This window comes from Triturus cristatus, chromosome 11 (assembly GCF_964204655.1).
Source record: "Triturus cristatus chromosome 11, aTriCri1.1, whole genome shotgun sequence".
NCBI classification, from domain to species: domain Eukaryota; kingdom Metazoa; phylum Chordata; class Amphibia; order Caudata; family Salamandridae; genus Triturus; species Triturus cristatus.
In genome coordinates, this window is record NC_140594.1 from 554,128,848 (window position 1) to 554,142,636 (window position 13,789).

Below are 13,789 nucleotides of genomic sequence, written 5' to 3' on the forward strand. Positions count from 1 at the left end.
TTTCAATCACAGGGGGTGCTTTTGTGTCAGTTTTTCCGCACCAGACTCCCATCCGCTCAGAAATGCAAGTGACTAGCAGTGCAGGTTTGGAGTAGAGATATGCACAATAAACTACCTGGCTGCACAGTTAGTATTACAGGAGGCTGGGCACTTGATGGTAGACTGACAGGATATGAAGGAAAGCAAAGGGCAGTGTTGGGGGAGGGGGTATAGTGGGTGATCCTGTGATCGCTGAGGGACAATGAAGGTGCCTCGCTGGGGCAGGCGCAAAGCAGCTGATCAAAACAAGCATTGGCCGCGCGCTCGGCCGCGAGACGCTATATGTGGTGGGGGAGGGGGAGAAGCGGGAGTTGTGTGCGCGCGCGGCCAATGCTTTCCAAAAAACAAGGATGCGAGCTTGAAACAAGCATTGGCCACGAAAGTCATCGCGATCACGATCACTGCGAAAGTGATCGCGATGACGCGCTAAAGGCGTTCCTGAGTGCTGCTGGCTGGCCTAGCGCATGGCGGCTGCGCGCATGCACGCTCACGTGCAAGCAAGCGCAAGGCCAGCCAGCAGCACTTTGAAAACTCACATACAAAATGTCTCTCCGGTCAGCGCATGCGCGCTGACTCAGCGAGTCCTAAAAAACAAGGCAGAGTCCCAGCAGAGCTGGAGAGCGAGGAAGAGCAGAGAGCGAGGAAGCGACAACCAGCCTGCAGCGCTATATTTGCAAGCTTTCATCAACACAGTTCATTACCTGAAGTAGTCCCCAAAGGAACAAATAAAACGCTAGCGCGTAAGGGACCTGTAGTTGGCCTGTGCATCCGAGTACAAAACGGAAATGATGTACCGGAGTGCCAGCCAATCAGGACGCACCAAAGAACACCGACAGAGACATGAACCAATGGTAAGTAGCAGGCAGAATTTCGCTCTGTAGATAGATTACAGCAGGTCTTGCAGACAGCGCAAGCGCTGATGCTCAACCTAACAAGCATTTGCAATGCAATCGGTCTCGCATTTGTGAAAGTTAGAGCTATTGGTGTTGTAAATGATATTGTTTTTTACTAAGAGTTTAGAGGACTAAGAATGAGTTAATGCCACTGGGAAGATCAGACACAGCAGCAGCACTGTCTAAAGGACTAAGAATGAGGAATTACCGATGGGACCAAAGAAGCAACTGCAGCTCTGTCTAGAGGACTAAGAATGAATTATTGCCACAGGGAAGAGAGGCACAGCAGCGGCACTGTCAATAGGACTAAGAATGAGTTATTTCCACTGGTAAGAGAGGGGCAGCAGCAGCACTGTCAAGAGGACTAAGAATGAGTTATTGCCACTGGTAAGAGAGGGGCAGCAGCAGCACTGCCTAGAGGACTAAAAATGAGTTATTGCCACTGGAAAGAGAGGGGCAGCAGCAGCACTGTCAAGAGGACTAAGAATAAGTTATTGCCACAGGGAAGAGAGGCACAGCAGCAGCACTGTCTAGAGGACTAAGAATGAATTATTGCCACTGGAAAGAGAGGGGCAGCAGCAGCACTGTCAAGAGGACTAAGAATGAGTTATTGCCACTGGTAAGAGAGGGGCAGCAGCAGCACTGTCTAGAGGACTAAGAATGAGTTATTGCCACTGGTAAGAGAGGGGCAGCAGCAGCACTGCCTAGAGGACTAAGAATGAGTTATTGCCACAGGGAAGAGAGGCACAGCAGCAGCACTGTCTAGAGGACTAAGAATAGGTTATTGCCACTGGAAAGAGAGGGGCAGCAGCAGCACTGTCTAGAGGACTTAGAATGAGGAATTAGCGACAGGTCCAAAGAAGCAGCTGCAGCTCTGTGTTGAGGTTTTAGAATGATGAATTACGGAATATACCAGAGAAGCAGCTAGCAGCACAGTGTAGAGGACTTAAAATGAGGAATTACTGACGGGACCAAAGAAGCAGCTGAAGCATTGCCTTGAGGTGTCACAATGTGGAAATTAACCTCGGGACCAGAGAAGCGGCTGCAGCACTGTGTAGAGGACTTTGAATGCAAAACACAAAACATTTTTGGAAATACTAATATAATGAAATATTCATAGTTCGCATGATGTGTATTTGTCTCTTTTTCAGGACTGAAACTTTGTGAGAAGACAAAATGTTGGAGTAAATGAGGTGGTGGCAGGAGCGGTCGCCCTCCTTTTCCTGCTTCCTGGGGATGGAATGTCAGGAATTCAAAGTCAATTGCCAGACTGCTCCCTTCACATGAACAACAAACGGCTAGACTAATTTAGGTCAATAAAATGTGTGAGAACCTGGACATTTAAAAGTTTAACAGTGGGATTTTCACCAAGGTGCGTACAGGTGAGCTCACATATTATGGACGCCCAACCTCATAAGAATATATCATTGCAAGTATAGTCAGACCTGCGTTACCCCGTTGACTCGAATCAAACCGTACTGTGTTTAGCCAGGTTATCGCAGAGTGCCATAACCTTTCAGTTGAATGTCATCAAAATAAAAGATAGACAATAACCAGCTACATATACTAAGTCCCCATGTTTAGATAAAGGCTAAGGATGGGAAATTATTGTAAGGTTGATGAACATTAAAAAGAGAATGGTGTTTCCTAAATTAGTTATGAGTCCAACACAAAATGCACTTCATACTGAACGTGCTCACCCAATATGGACGAGGTGGGCAATTTTGAAACATGACAGGTTGCTGTAGGGAATTCAGGGATATGACAATATTTTACTGTAACCAATGAAGGATTGCCAATTCATAAATAGTACAACTGCATTAAAGGAAACTTGAGCTGTAATAATTTTTTTTTTTTTTAAATCAAACTAACACCATTAGTCACTCACAGCTAATTTCCCAGACTATGACACGACTTTCAACTAAGGAGGCTGAGGTGAGAGGCTTCACAGAATCCCTCCTCCCACGGCCTATTCATTATCACTTGCTGACAGTTTGAAAAGCAGGCAGACGATTGCACAAGCACAGCCCTGGCCTTCAGAAAGCCGAGGTACGGGGCCTTCCCAAACAGGAAACCGAAGCGTATTAGCTGAAGAAAGAAAAAAGACAAACTCGGGCAGGCCCCGTGGATATGGCAGCATTTACAGAAGTCTGTAAAATACATGTTGACGCCCACCCACCCAAAGTATGAAACCACAACTATTGTCATGCTCATAATGGAAACTGCTAGCGACTCTATAGCACAAACTTTGCCCAAGAGCATTAGTGCGCCCTACATGAGCACCAGACCATGTTACACAATGTCAGATTGTTTTTAATTACAGCACGCTAAATTAAGTGCTTTCCCCATAATCACAGGAGGGTGGCGGGCCTCAAACTTGGTTTTAAAGTTCCAAAGTGGGCAGCTTTGCCTGGAAGATTATATACCCTCCCCACTTTTCCATTTTCTTTAAAGTTACAAACTCGACATTGGTGTTTAAACGTGAAGCAAAACATGTAAAGACATGTGGTTCTATGTTTTTGAACTGCTAACACTGCAACAGAGTACACAAGTTAAGCATTCCTCTCAGTATTAGAGATGCAACTACTCCAATTTGCACATTTACCGTCAAGCACCACTATAACAATTGAAAACTCGATATTCTTAGAGAAAAAAGTGCAAAGTGCTCTGCTCCACGAGGCAATACATTAATTAAAAAAATGCAGATTACTTGCTGTGCTAGGCACCCAGACCAGAGGTTTTCTGCATGTTGCAGGCAGGCGCGGGTCACATGAAGTCCTTAAGACGGACAACCAGAATTAACCCTGAGGCTGTAACGCCCATACGGGAGGCCGGGCCATCGTGAGCGCTGTGCCAGGAGCTGAACACGTTGACCTTAAAAGTAATGTAAGCGCACAAAGGCAACGTCTCACCAGAACAGCGCATGCGCTGGCTCAGGTGTGACCTAAAAATGGGATTGGTAAAACCTTAGAAAAAAAAATCTAAAAAATAATTGTTTCAAATTGGTCTACATGGGGAGTAGTAGTATACACTATGGGCACCATTACGATGTCCACCCGCCACCGTAACGGTATGTGGGACCGTCCGCCAGCGGTGTGGCGGTCCGGCTCTGCCTATTAGGATTCGACCGCCTCACATATTGAACATTGTGGTGGGTGGTGCTTCAAGCAGCACCCGCCACAATGTTCAATATGCATGTTGTGGATTGGCATGCACAACGTGACAGGCACCGCGCGGTGCCTGCCACCTTGTGTATTTCAATGTAGGGGGTACCATAGGTACCCCCCAAGTGCAACCCCCACTGCCCCGGGGGCCAGTAACGGGCCCCAAAAGCAATCTCCGCTAGCCGATGCCTCCATGAAAAGGCCTTTCAGGTTGCCCATGCTAACATGGATGGTGGTGCCTGCAAGGCACCGCCACCATATTAGCTCCCTTTTCCACCCGGTCTTTCCGTCCGACGCTGGGCCCCTCGCCACGCTAATATAGCGGGGGGTCCAACAGGGAAATTTGGCGGGCGGATCGCCACCCCTGGGCCGGTGGGGGCCACCATCGGCCCGGCGGTGGTGATCCGCCCGCGAGACTAATGACCCTCTAAGTCACTGTATGGCACTGAACAAACACAAGTCTTATCCTAAACCACGGGTACTCATAGTACGGCCCGCGGGCCGTCAGCGGCCCGGCAAGCCTTCCTTGGCGGCCCGCGGACCTTGCAAACAGTGCCTGTGCCCTGTGCTTGTCAGCGAACACCGCCGGTTACAGCAGCGCGGAGCTGTGAGGGCGGGCGATTCTTTTAAAGGCCATTCACTTGTTAATGAGGCTTTGTTGTATTTCACCTCTTCTTAGCGCCCCTGCATCTCCACTCTGATTGAGCGGAGATGCAGGGGCGCTAAGTAGAGGTGAAATACAACAAAGTCTCATTAACAAGTGAATGGTCTTTAAAAGACCTGTGAAGTACTTGGGTGCGGCGGCCGTGTGCGTTCCCTGGAAGCCCTCTCAGCGCGGGGTGAGGTGACCGAGGACAGCAGGGTGAGGTGATGGAGGGCAGCAGGCAGTGAGAGCAGGGGGTGAGGTGACAGCGGGAGGAAGACAGAGTGCGACAGAGGGAGGAAGAGGGAGGGAGAGAGAGGGAGAGGAGGAAGACAGGGAGAGGAGGAAGACAGGGAGAGGGGGAAGACAGGGAGAGAGAGAGGGAGACAGAGGGAGGGGGAGGGAGGGAGGGAGAGGGAGGGAGACGGAGAGAGAACGGAGGCGGGGGGGAGGGAGACGGAGAGAGAACGGAGGCGGGAGGGAGGGAGACAGAGTGAGGGAGACAGAGGGAAAGAGAGAGCAATAGAGAGAGGGAGGGAGACGGAGAGAGGGAGGGAGAGGGAGAGAGAGAGGGAGGGAGGGGGACAGAAAGAAAGGGAGACAAACAGTGAGTGAGACAGAGGGAGGGAGAGAGAGGGAGGGAGACGGAGAGGAAGGGAGGGAGAGAGGGAGACAGAGAGAGGGAGGGAGAGAGAGGCAGGGAGACAGAGGGAGGACAAAGGGAGGGAGGGAGGCAGACAGAGGGAGGGAGGCAGACAGAGGGAGGGAGGCAGACAGAGGGAGGGAGGGAGACAGAGGGAGACAGAGGGAGGGAGGGAGACAGAGGGAGACAGAGGGAGGGAGGGAGACAGAGGGAGGGAGACGGAGACAGAGGGAGACGGAGACAGAGGGAGGGATAGGGAGGGAGACAGAGGGAGGGATAGGGAGGGAGACAGAGGGAGAGAGGGAGGGAGACAGAGGGAGAGAGAGAGAGGGAGGGGACAGAGTGAAAGGGAAACAAACAGTGAGTGAGACAGAGGGAGCGAGAGGGAGACAAACAGTGAGTGAGACAGAGGGAGCGAGAGGGAGACAAACAGTGTGTGAGACAAAGGGAGCGAGAGGGAGACAAACAGTGAGTGAGACAAAGGGAGCGAGAGGGAGACAAACAGTGAGTGAGACAAAGGGAGCGAGAGGGAGACAAACAGGGAGGGAGACAAAGGGAGCGAGAGGGAGACAAACAGGGAGGGAAACAAAGGGAGCGAGAGGGAGACAAACAGGGAGGGAGACAAAGGGAGCGAGAGGGAGACAAACAGGGAGGGAGACAAAGGGAGCGAGAGGGAGACAAACAGGGAGGGAGACAAAGGGAGCGAGAGGGAGACAAACAGAGTGATGGACGGAGAGAGAGACAGAGAGGGCGGGAGACAAACAGAGTGATGGACGGAGAGAGAGACAGAGAGGGCGGGAGACAAACAGAGTGATGGACGGAGAGAGAGACAGAGAGGGCGGGAGACAAACAGAGTGATGGACGGAGAGATAGATAGACAGAGAGGGAGTGATGGACGGAGAGATAGATAGACAGAGAGGGCGGGAGACAAACAGAGTGATGGACGGAGAGATAGATAGACAGAGAGGGCGGGAGACAGAGTGATGGACGGAGAGATAGAAAGACTGAGAGGGCGGGAGACAGAGTGAGAGATAGATAGATAGATAGAGAGGGCGGGAGACAGAGTGAGAGATAGATAGATAGATAGATAGATAGATAGATAGATAGATAGATAGATAGATAGATAGATAGATAGATAGATAGATAGATAGATAGATAGATAGATAGATAGATAGATAGAGAGGGCGGGAGACAGAGTGAGAGATAGATAGATAGATAGAAAGATAGATAGATAGATAGATAGATAGATAGATAGATAGATAGATAGATAGATAGATAGATAGATAGATAGATAGATAGATAGATAGAGAGGGCGGGAGATAGAGTGAGAGATAGATAGATAGAGAGGGCGGGAGATAGAGTGAGAGATAGATAGATAGAGAGGGCGGGAGACAGAGTGAGAGATAGATAGATAGATAGATAGATAGATAGATAGATAGATAGATAGATAGATAGATAGATAGATAGATAGATAGATAGATAGATAGATAGATAGATAGATAGATAGATAGAGAGGGCGGGAGACAGAGTGAGAGATAGATAGATAGATAGATAGATAGATAGATAGATAGATAGATAGATAGATAGATAGATAGATAGATAGATAGATAGATAGATAGATAGATAGATAGATAGATAGATAGATAGATAGATAGATAGATAGATAGATAGAGAGGGCGGGAGACAGAGTGAGAGATAGATAGATAGATAGATAGATAGATAGATAGATAGATAGATAGATAGATAGATAGATAGATAGATAGATAGATAGATAGATAGATAGATAGATAGATAGATAGATAGATAGATAGATAGATAGATAGATAGATAGATAGATAGATAGATAGATAGATAGATAGATAGATAGAGAGGGCGAGAGATAGGGTGAGAGATAGATAGATAGAGAGGGCGGGAGACAGAGTGAGAGATAGATAGATAGATAGATAGATAGATAGATAGATAGATAGATAGATAGATAGATAGATAGATAGATAGATAGATAGATAGATAGATAGATAGATAGATAGATAGATAGATAGATAGATAGAGAGGGCGGGAGATAGAGTGAGAGATAGATAGATAGATAGAGAGGGCGGGAGATAGAGTGAGAGATAGATAGATAGATAGAGAGGGCGGGAGACAGAGTGAGAATTAGATAGATAGATAGATAGATAGATAGATAGATAGATAGATAGATAGATAGATAGATAGATAGATAGATAGAGAGGGCAGGAGACAGAGTGAGAGATAGATAGATAGATAGATAGATAGATAGATAGATAGATAGATAGATAGATAGATAGATAGATAGATAGATAGATAGATAGATAGATAGATAGATAGATAGATAGATAGATAGATAGATAGATAGATAGATAGATAGATAGATAGATAGATAGATAGATAGATAGAGAGGGCGGGAGACAGAGTGAGAGATAGATAGATAGATAGATAGATAGATAGATAGATAGATAGATAGATAGATAGATAGATAGATAGATAGATAGATAGATAGATAGATAGATAGATAGATAGATAGATAGATAGATAGATAGATAGATAGATAGATAGAGAGGGCGGGAGACAGAGTGAGAGATAGATAGATAGATAGATAGATAGATAGATAGATAGATAGATAGATAGATAGATAGATAGATAGATAGATAGATAGATAGATAGATAGATAGATAGATAGATAGATAGATAGATAGATAGATAGGGCGGGAGATAGAGTGAGAGATAGATAGATAGAGAGGGCGGGAGACAGAGTGAGAGATAGATAGATAGATAGATAGATAGATAGATAGATAGATAGATAGATAGATAGATAGATAGATAGATAGATAGATAGATAGGGCGGGATACAGAGTGAGAGATAGATAGATAGATAGATAGATAGATAGATAGATAGATAGATAGATAGATAGATAGATAGATAGATAGATAGATAGATAGATAGATAGATAGATAGATAGATAGATAGATAGATAGATAGAGAGGGCGAGAGATAGAGTGAGAGATAGATAGATAGAGAGGGCGGGAGACAGAGTGAGAGATAGATAGATAGATAGATAGATAGATAGATAGATAGATAGATAGATAGATAGATAGATAGATAGATAGATAGATAGATAGAGAGGGTGGGAGATAGAGTGAGAGATAGATAGATAGAGAGGGCGGGAGATAGAGTGAGAGATAGATAGATAGAGAGGGCGGGAGACAGAGTGAGAGATAGATAGATAGAGAGGGCGGGAGACAGAGTGAGAGATAGATAGATTGAGAGGGCGGGAGACAGAGTGAGAGATAGATAGATAAATAGATAGATAGAGAGGGCGGGAGACAGAGTGAGAGATAGATAGATAAATAGATAGATAGAGAGGGCGGGAGACAGAGTGAGAGATAGATAGATAGATAGATAGATAGATAGATAGATAGATAGATAGATAGATAGATAGATAGATAGATAGATAGATAGATAGATAGATAGATAGATAGATAGAGAGGGCGGGAGACAGAGTGAGAGATAGATAGATAGATAGATAGATAGATAGATAGATAGATAGATAGATAGATAGATAGATAGATAGATAGATAGATAGATAGATAGATAGATAGAGAGGTCGGGAGACAGAGTGAGAGATAGATAGATAGATAGATAGATAGATAGATAGATAGATAGATAGATAGATAGATAGATAGATAGATAGATAGATAGATAGATAGATAGATAGATAGATAGATAGATAGATAGATAGATAGAGAGGCGGGAGACAGAGTGAGAGATAGATAGATAGATAGATAGATAGATAGATAGATAGATAGATAGATAGATAGATAGATAGATAGATAGATAGATAGATAGATAGATAGATAGATAGATAGATAGAGAGGGCGGGAGACAGAGTGAGAGATAGATAGATAGATAGATAGATAGATAGATAGATAGATAGATAGATAGATAGATAGATAGATAGATAGATAGATAGATAGATAGATAGATAGATAGATAGATAGATAGATAGATAGATAGATAGAGAGGGCGGGAGACAGAGTGAGAGATAGATAGATAGATAGAGAGGGCGGGAGACAGAGTGAGAGATAGATAGATAGATAGATAGATAGATTGATAGATAGATAGATAGATAGATAGATAGATAGATAGATAGATAGATAGATAGATAGATAGATAGATAGATAGAGAGGGCGGGAGACAGAGTGAGAGATAGATAGATAGATAGATAAATAGATAGATAGAGAGGGCGGGAGACAGAGTGAGAGATAGATAAATAGATAGATAGAGAGGGCGGGAGACAGAGTGAGAGATAGATAGATAGATAGATAGATAGATAGATAGATAGATAGATAGATAGATAGATAGATAGATAGATAGAGAGGGTGGGAGACAGAGTGAGAGATAGATAGATAGATAGATAGATAGATAGATAGATAGATAGATAGATAGATAGATAGATAGATAGATAGATAGATAGATAGATAGATAGATAATGTGTGCATACCGGGTCTGGTGGCTCAGTGGATGAAGGCGTCCGCTGCAGTGGCCTGTGTTCAACCTCATGGTCATAGGTTTTTTTTGCTCTAGCCCCGCCCCCTCCCCCACTGGCCCCGCCCCCACCTGTGCGGCCCTCAGCCAGAAACCACACTGTAAATTTGGCCCCCGAGAGAAAGTTTGTGAGTACCCATGTCCTAAACGCTGACCACCAATGTTAGAAATTTGGTTTCAGGGTGGCAGAGGCAGTTGCGTCGTGAACCCTCCACTTTCACAGCTTAATAGGGGGTGGTGTTGACAATTATATTTATTTATGGCCCTGTCCTGACTGCAGCTCTGCAGACAAAAGCTATTAAAAAGTAAAAGTAAAAGAAAATAATAAACAGCGCAGTGATCAAGAGTTATCCACAGCAAAGAAATTAAGAGAAAATGGAGGGAAAGAAAGAGAGAGTGTGAGAGAGGTTTGAAAGGAAGAGATAAAGGAAGGACATATAAAATAAGGCAGGAAGTGTTGAGGAAAGTATGAATGCAAGGATTAAAGGACTGATGGATAGAAGGGGAAAACAAGATTTACATCGATGGGTGAACGAACGTGTCTGTAATGATGAAAGGCTGGATGAATGGACGGACAGATGAATAAACGGCTGGTGAATGTGTGAAAGGATGAATTGGTGGATTGATAAAAGGAGGGTAAATTGGTGTATGGATGAAAACGAATGGATCGTGTATGGAGGAATGGTTGGAAGTGTGAGTAGAATGCTGGATGCAAGACTAATGATGAGAGGGAAGATTGATGGAATGGTGAAAGTATGGGTGTATGGGTGGAAAAATTAAAAGATGGATAGATGGATGGATGCATGACAAGTTTAAGGGATGGAGAAATAGATGGACAGAAGGCTAGATTAAGGGACCTCATTTTCATGGCCTTCTAAACATGGAGTAAGGCAATGCCTTACTCTGCCTGAAAGGGGCGTTCCATGGGTGTTGCTGTGGTTGTTCCAATGCAACACTCCTGGTTTTTGACACTGCCCCAGCTTTACAACATATCGTAAATCTGGGGCAGCGCCAAAACTAACACGTTCCCAAAGCAGGCATAACAAGGAGAAATGTTTACATTTCTCCTCAGTTTTTTCCACTTTCCATTCTGCAGCACACATAGAAAAATGAAATCACCTCCTTTGACTCTTTGTGTGCAGGAAGGTGCCCCTTCCTGCACAAAAACAATCATGCCAACAACACAGACACCCTTGCACCATGGTGCAAGTGTGCCTGCATTGGCGTTCGGCTGCAGTTTGTGCGCAGGCAAAAAGGACAGGAATGTGCCATATCTTGTACCCTTGAAGTAATGCCACACAGCTTGTGCCGCTTCCATGCACCAAAATATTGGCAATATGCCCCAGTGTTTGGTGTGGGACCCAGCAGAAGTTTCCCAGCTCTGTGTGTGCATGTGCGTGTGTGTTTGCATGTGTGTGCAGGTGTGAGTACATGTGTGTGTGTGTGTGTGTGTGTGCGTGCGTGTGTGTGTGTGTAGGTGGATTGGGTGTCCTTGCAGAACACAGCTTTATGGGTGTACCTACCCTGTATATTTAAACTTTGCACAGGTGGGGGAATTGTGTAGCTTTATCTTACAAAGGTGGAAGAGCACTTGTGACTCACCTGGGATGCTGTGCATCTGGCAGAGGAAGTATGAGTCCCAATCTCATGTAGCATAGTAATCAAGCTATACCTCACTGATGAGGCCTAAATAGACTCAAACTGGTCTTGGAGTTGCTTATGTCTAGGCCTGGGCAAAAATTCCGTTCCGTTCGCGGAAATTGCGATAATTTGACATTTTTGCGTTCCGCGGAGAGCGCGAAAATGTCAAAAATTCCGGTTTCCGCAGCTTGGCGATAATTTGTTTCTTGCTAGCGCTGTAAAATGATACATTCTCGCGCGCGCGCGATCGCCTTACCTGAATCCCTGCGTTCGCCGACAAGTTTTCTTGATCCGGTCGCGTTCTCCATGAGATGTTGTATTGTTTTTAGCCATTTGCGCTGTCTCGCGACAGTTCGCGCCCGCAGTGACGTCATGCGTCGCGCGATCACGTCTTTCTTCTCGCGATCATGCACCGCGAGAACAACTCAAAACAAGATGGCCGCGCCCGCAAGCAACCACATGGGTAAGTTGGCGACCCGCAACCATGCCGAAAATCTCGCGAACATGCCGGAAAAAAACTTCCGCATCTTCGCGATATTTCTGCTTGTTTGCGATAATTTTAAACATTCTCGCGATAATTTGCGAAGGTTAATTCCGCAAATTCCGCCCACCCCTACTTATGTCCCCATCTGAAGGGAATTTGGTCTATTTCTAGGGTGTCAAAGTGGGCAAAAAAACAATGGATTGGAATGCGGCCCAAGTAATTACCAGTGGCTGAGATCAATTCAAGCATTCAACCCATTACTTTTCCATTTTTCTCAGTGCAATACCCTAGTGTGGCAAGTATGCCCAAAGTCCCATGAATACTATGCTATAGGAATCAAGCTATACTTCAATGATGAGGCCTAAATAGGCTAAAACGTGTCTGGGTTTGTTGGTGTTCCCACCTCGAAGGGACCTGATTAGTCAATTTGGGCTGTATTGATCCTACTGAAGCAGGATCAAGGCTGAATGACTGGTCTCTGTCTAGAGTGGCAAAGAGTGCAACAATACAGGAGTCAAATGTGGCTCTGAGTAATTATGAGTGACTGAGGATAATTCAAGTTTATGATCGATCACCTCTTTGTTTTCCTCAGTGTAACACACTCAGGGCCAATTTCACAAAGAAATGACGCAACGCAGAATAGCAAGTAAAATGGCTGCACCCTGCTGCGTTGCATCAAAGGGACAGAGCAGAACAGTGTCATATCTACTAGGGCGTGCTGTTCTTTTCTCTCCCTGTGGTAGTGCAATTTTGGCTAAGATGCGCCAATGTAGACACCCTTGCACCATAGTGCAAGGGTGTCTGCGTTGGTGAAGGACATATTTTGCGCTAAAAGGGGCCCTTTCTATAAAAAGTCTGGGGTTTAAGGCATGCCTCTTTGTGTGTGAGTGCGATAGAATGCATCACTCATACAAAGAGAAAAAAACGATGAGTAATGAAAATAGTTCTCCTGGTTATGTCTTTCTTGGGGAGGCACAGGATTTTGGCGCAAATTCCAGTATATAATTCTTCGTTGGTACGGATTTGAATCAAAACCATGGATGGTTGCATGGAAACACCTATACACCACCCATGGAATGCCCCCTTGATGCAAAGTAATGCTGGGGAGAGGAGTTGGCCTAACGGCTAGGGCGCTCGACCTCAGACCTGGGGAAGTGGGTTCGAGTCTCGGTAATGACGCTGAACATCCTGTGATTATGGGCAAATCACTTAATCTCCCCGTGCCTTACAAAAAAAAGAATGTGTGTCCTCATGTAACGTAACTGGTGCTATATAAAGCGCTCTGATACCCGATTGGATTTGAGTCAAGTTCGCGCTATATGAAACTCTGCAAAAAAACAAAAATGCTAACATGGATTTTGTGTCAGGTCTGTATTAGAAAAGCAACCCAAACTCAAAGCAAAATCGGTGCCTACATTTGACGAGCATGCACAGGCACGGGTCTCGTGCTCACTGAGCCACAGGAATCAAGCTATATCTTACTGCTGGGGCCAAAATAGGCTGAATTTGGTCTGGGTTTGCTTGTGTTCTTTTCCAGAGGTGACCTGGTCTAGTAGTTTGAGCTGGACTGTTCCTCCTATAGCAGGACCAAGTCTGAATTGCAAATGGCTAGGCTCTTTCTAGAGTTGCATAGTAGGCAATATATGATGAACTGGAATGTGAAGTGTGCTGGGAACTAAGTATGTATTTCCACAGACAATGTCCCTTGATGAATGTGTGAC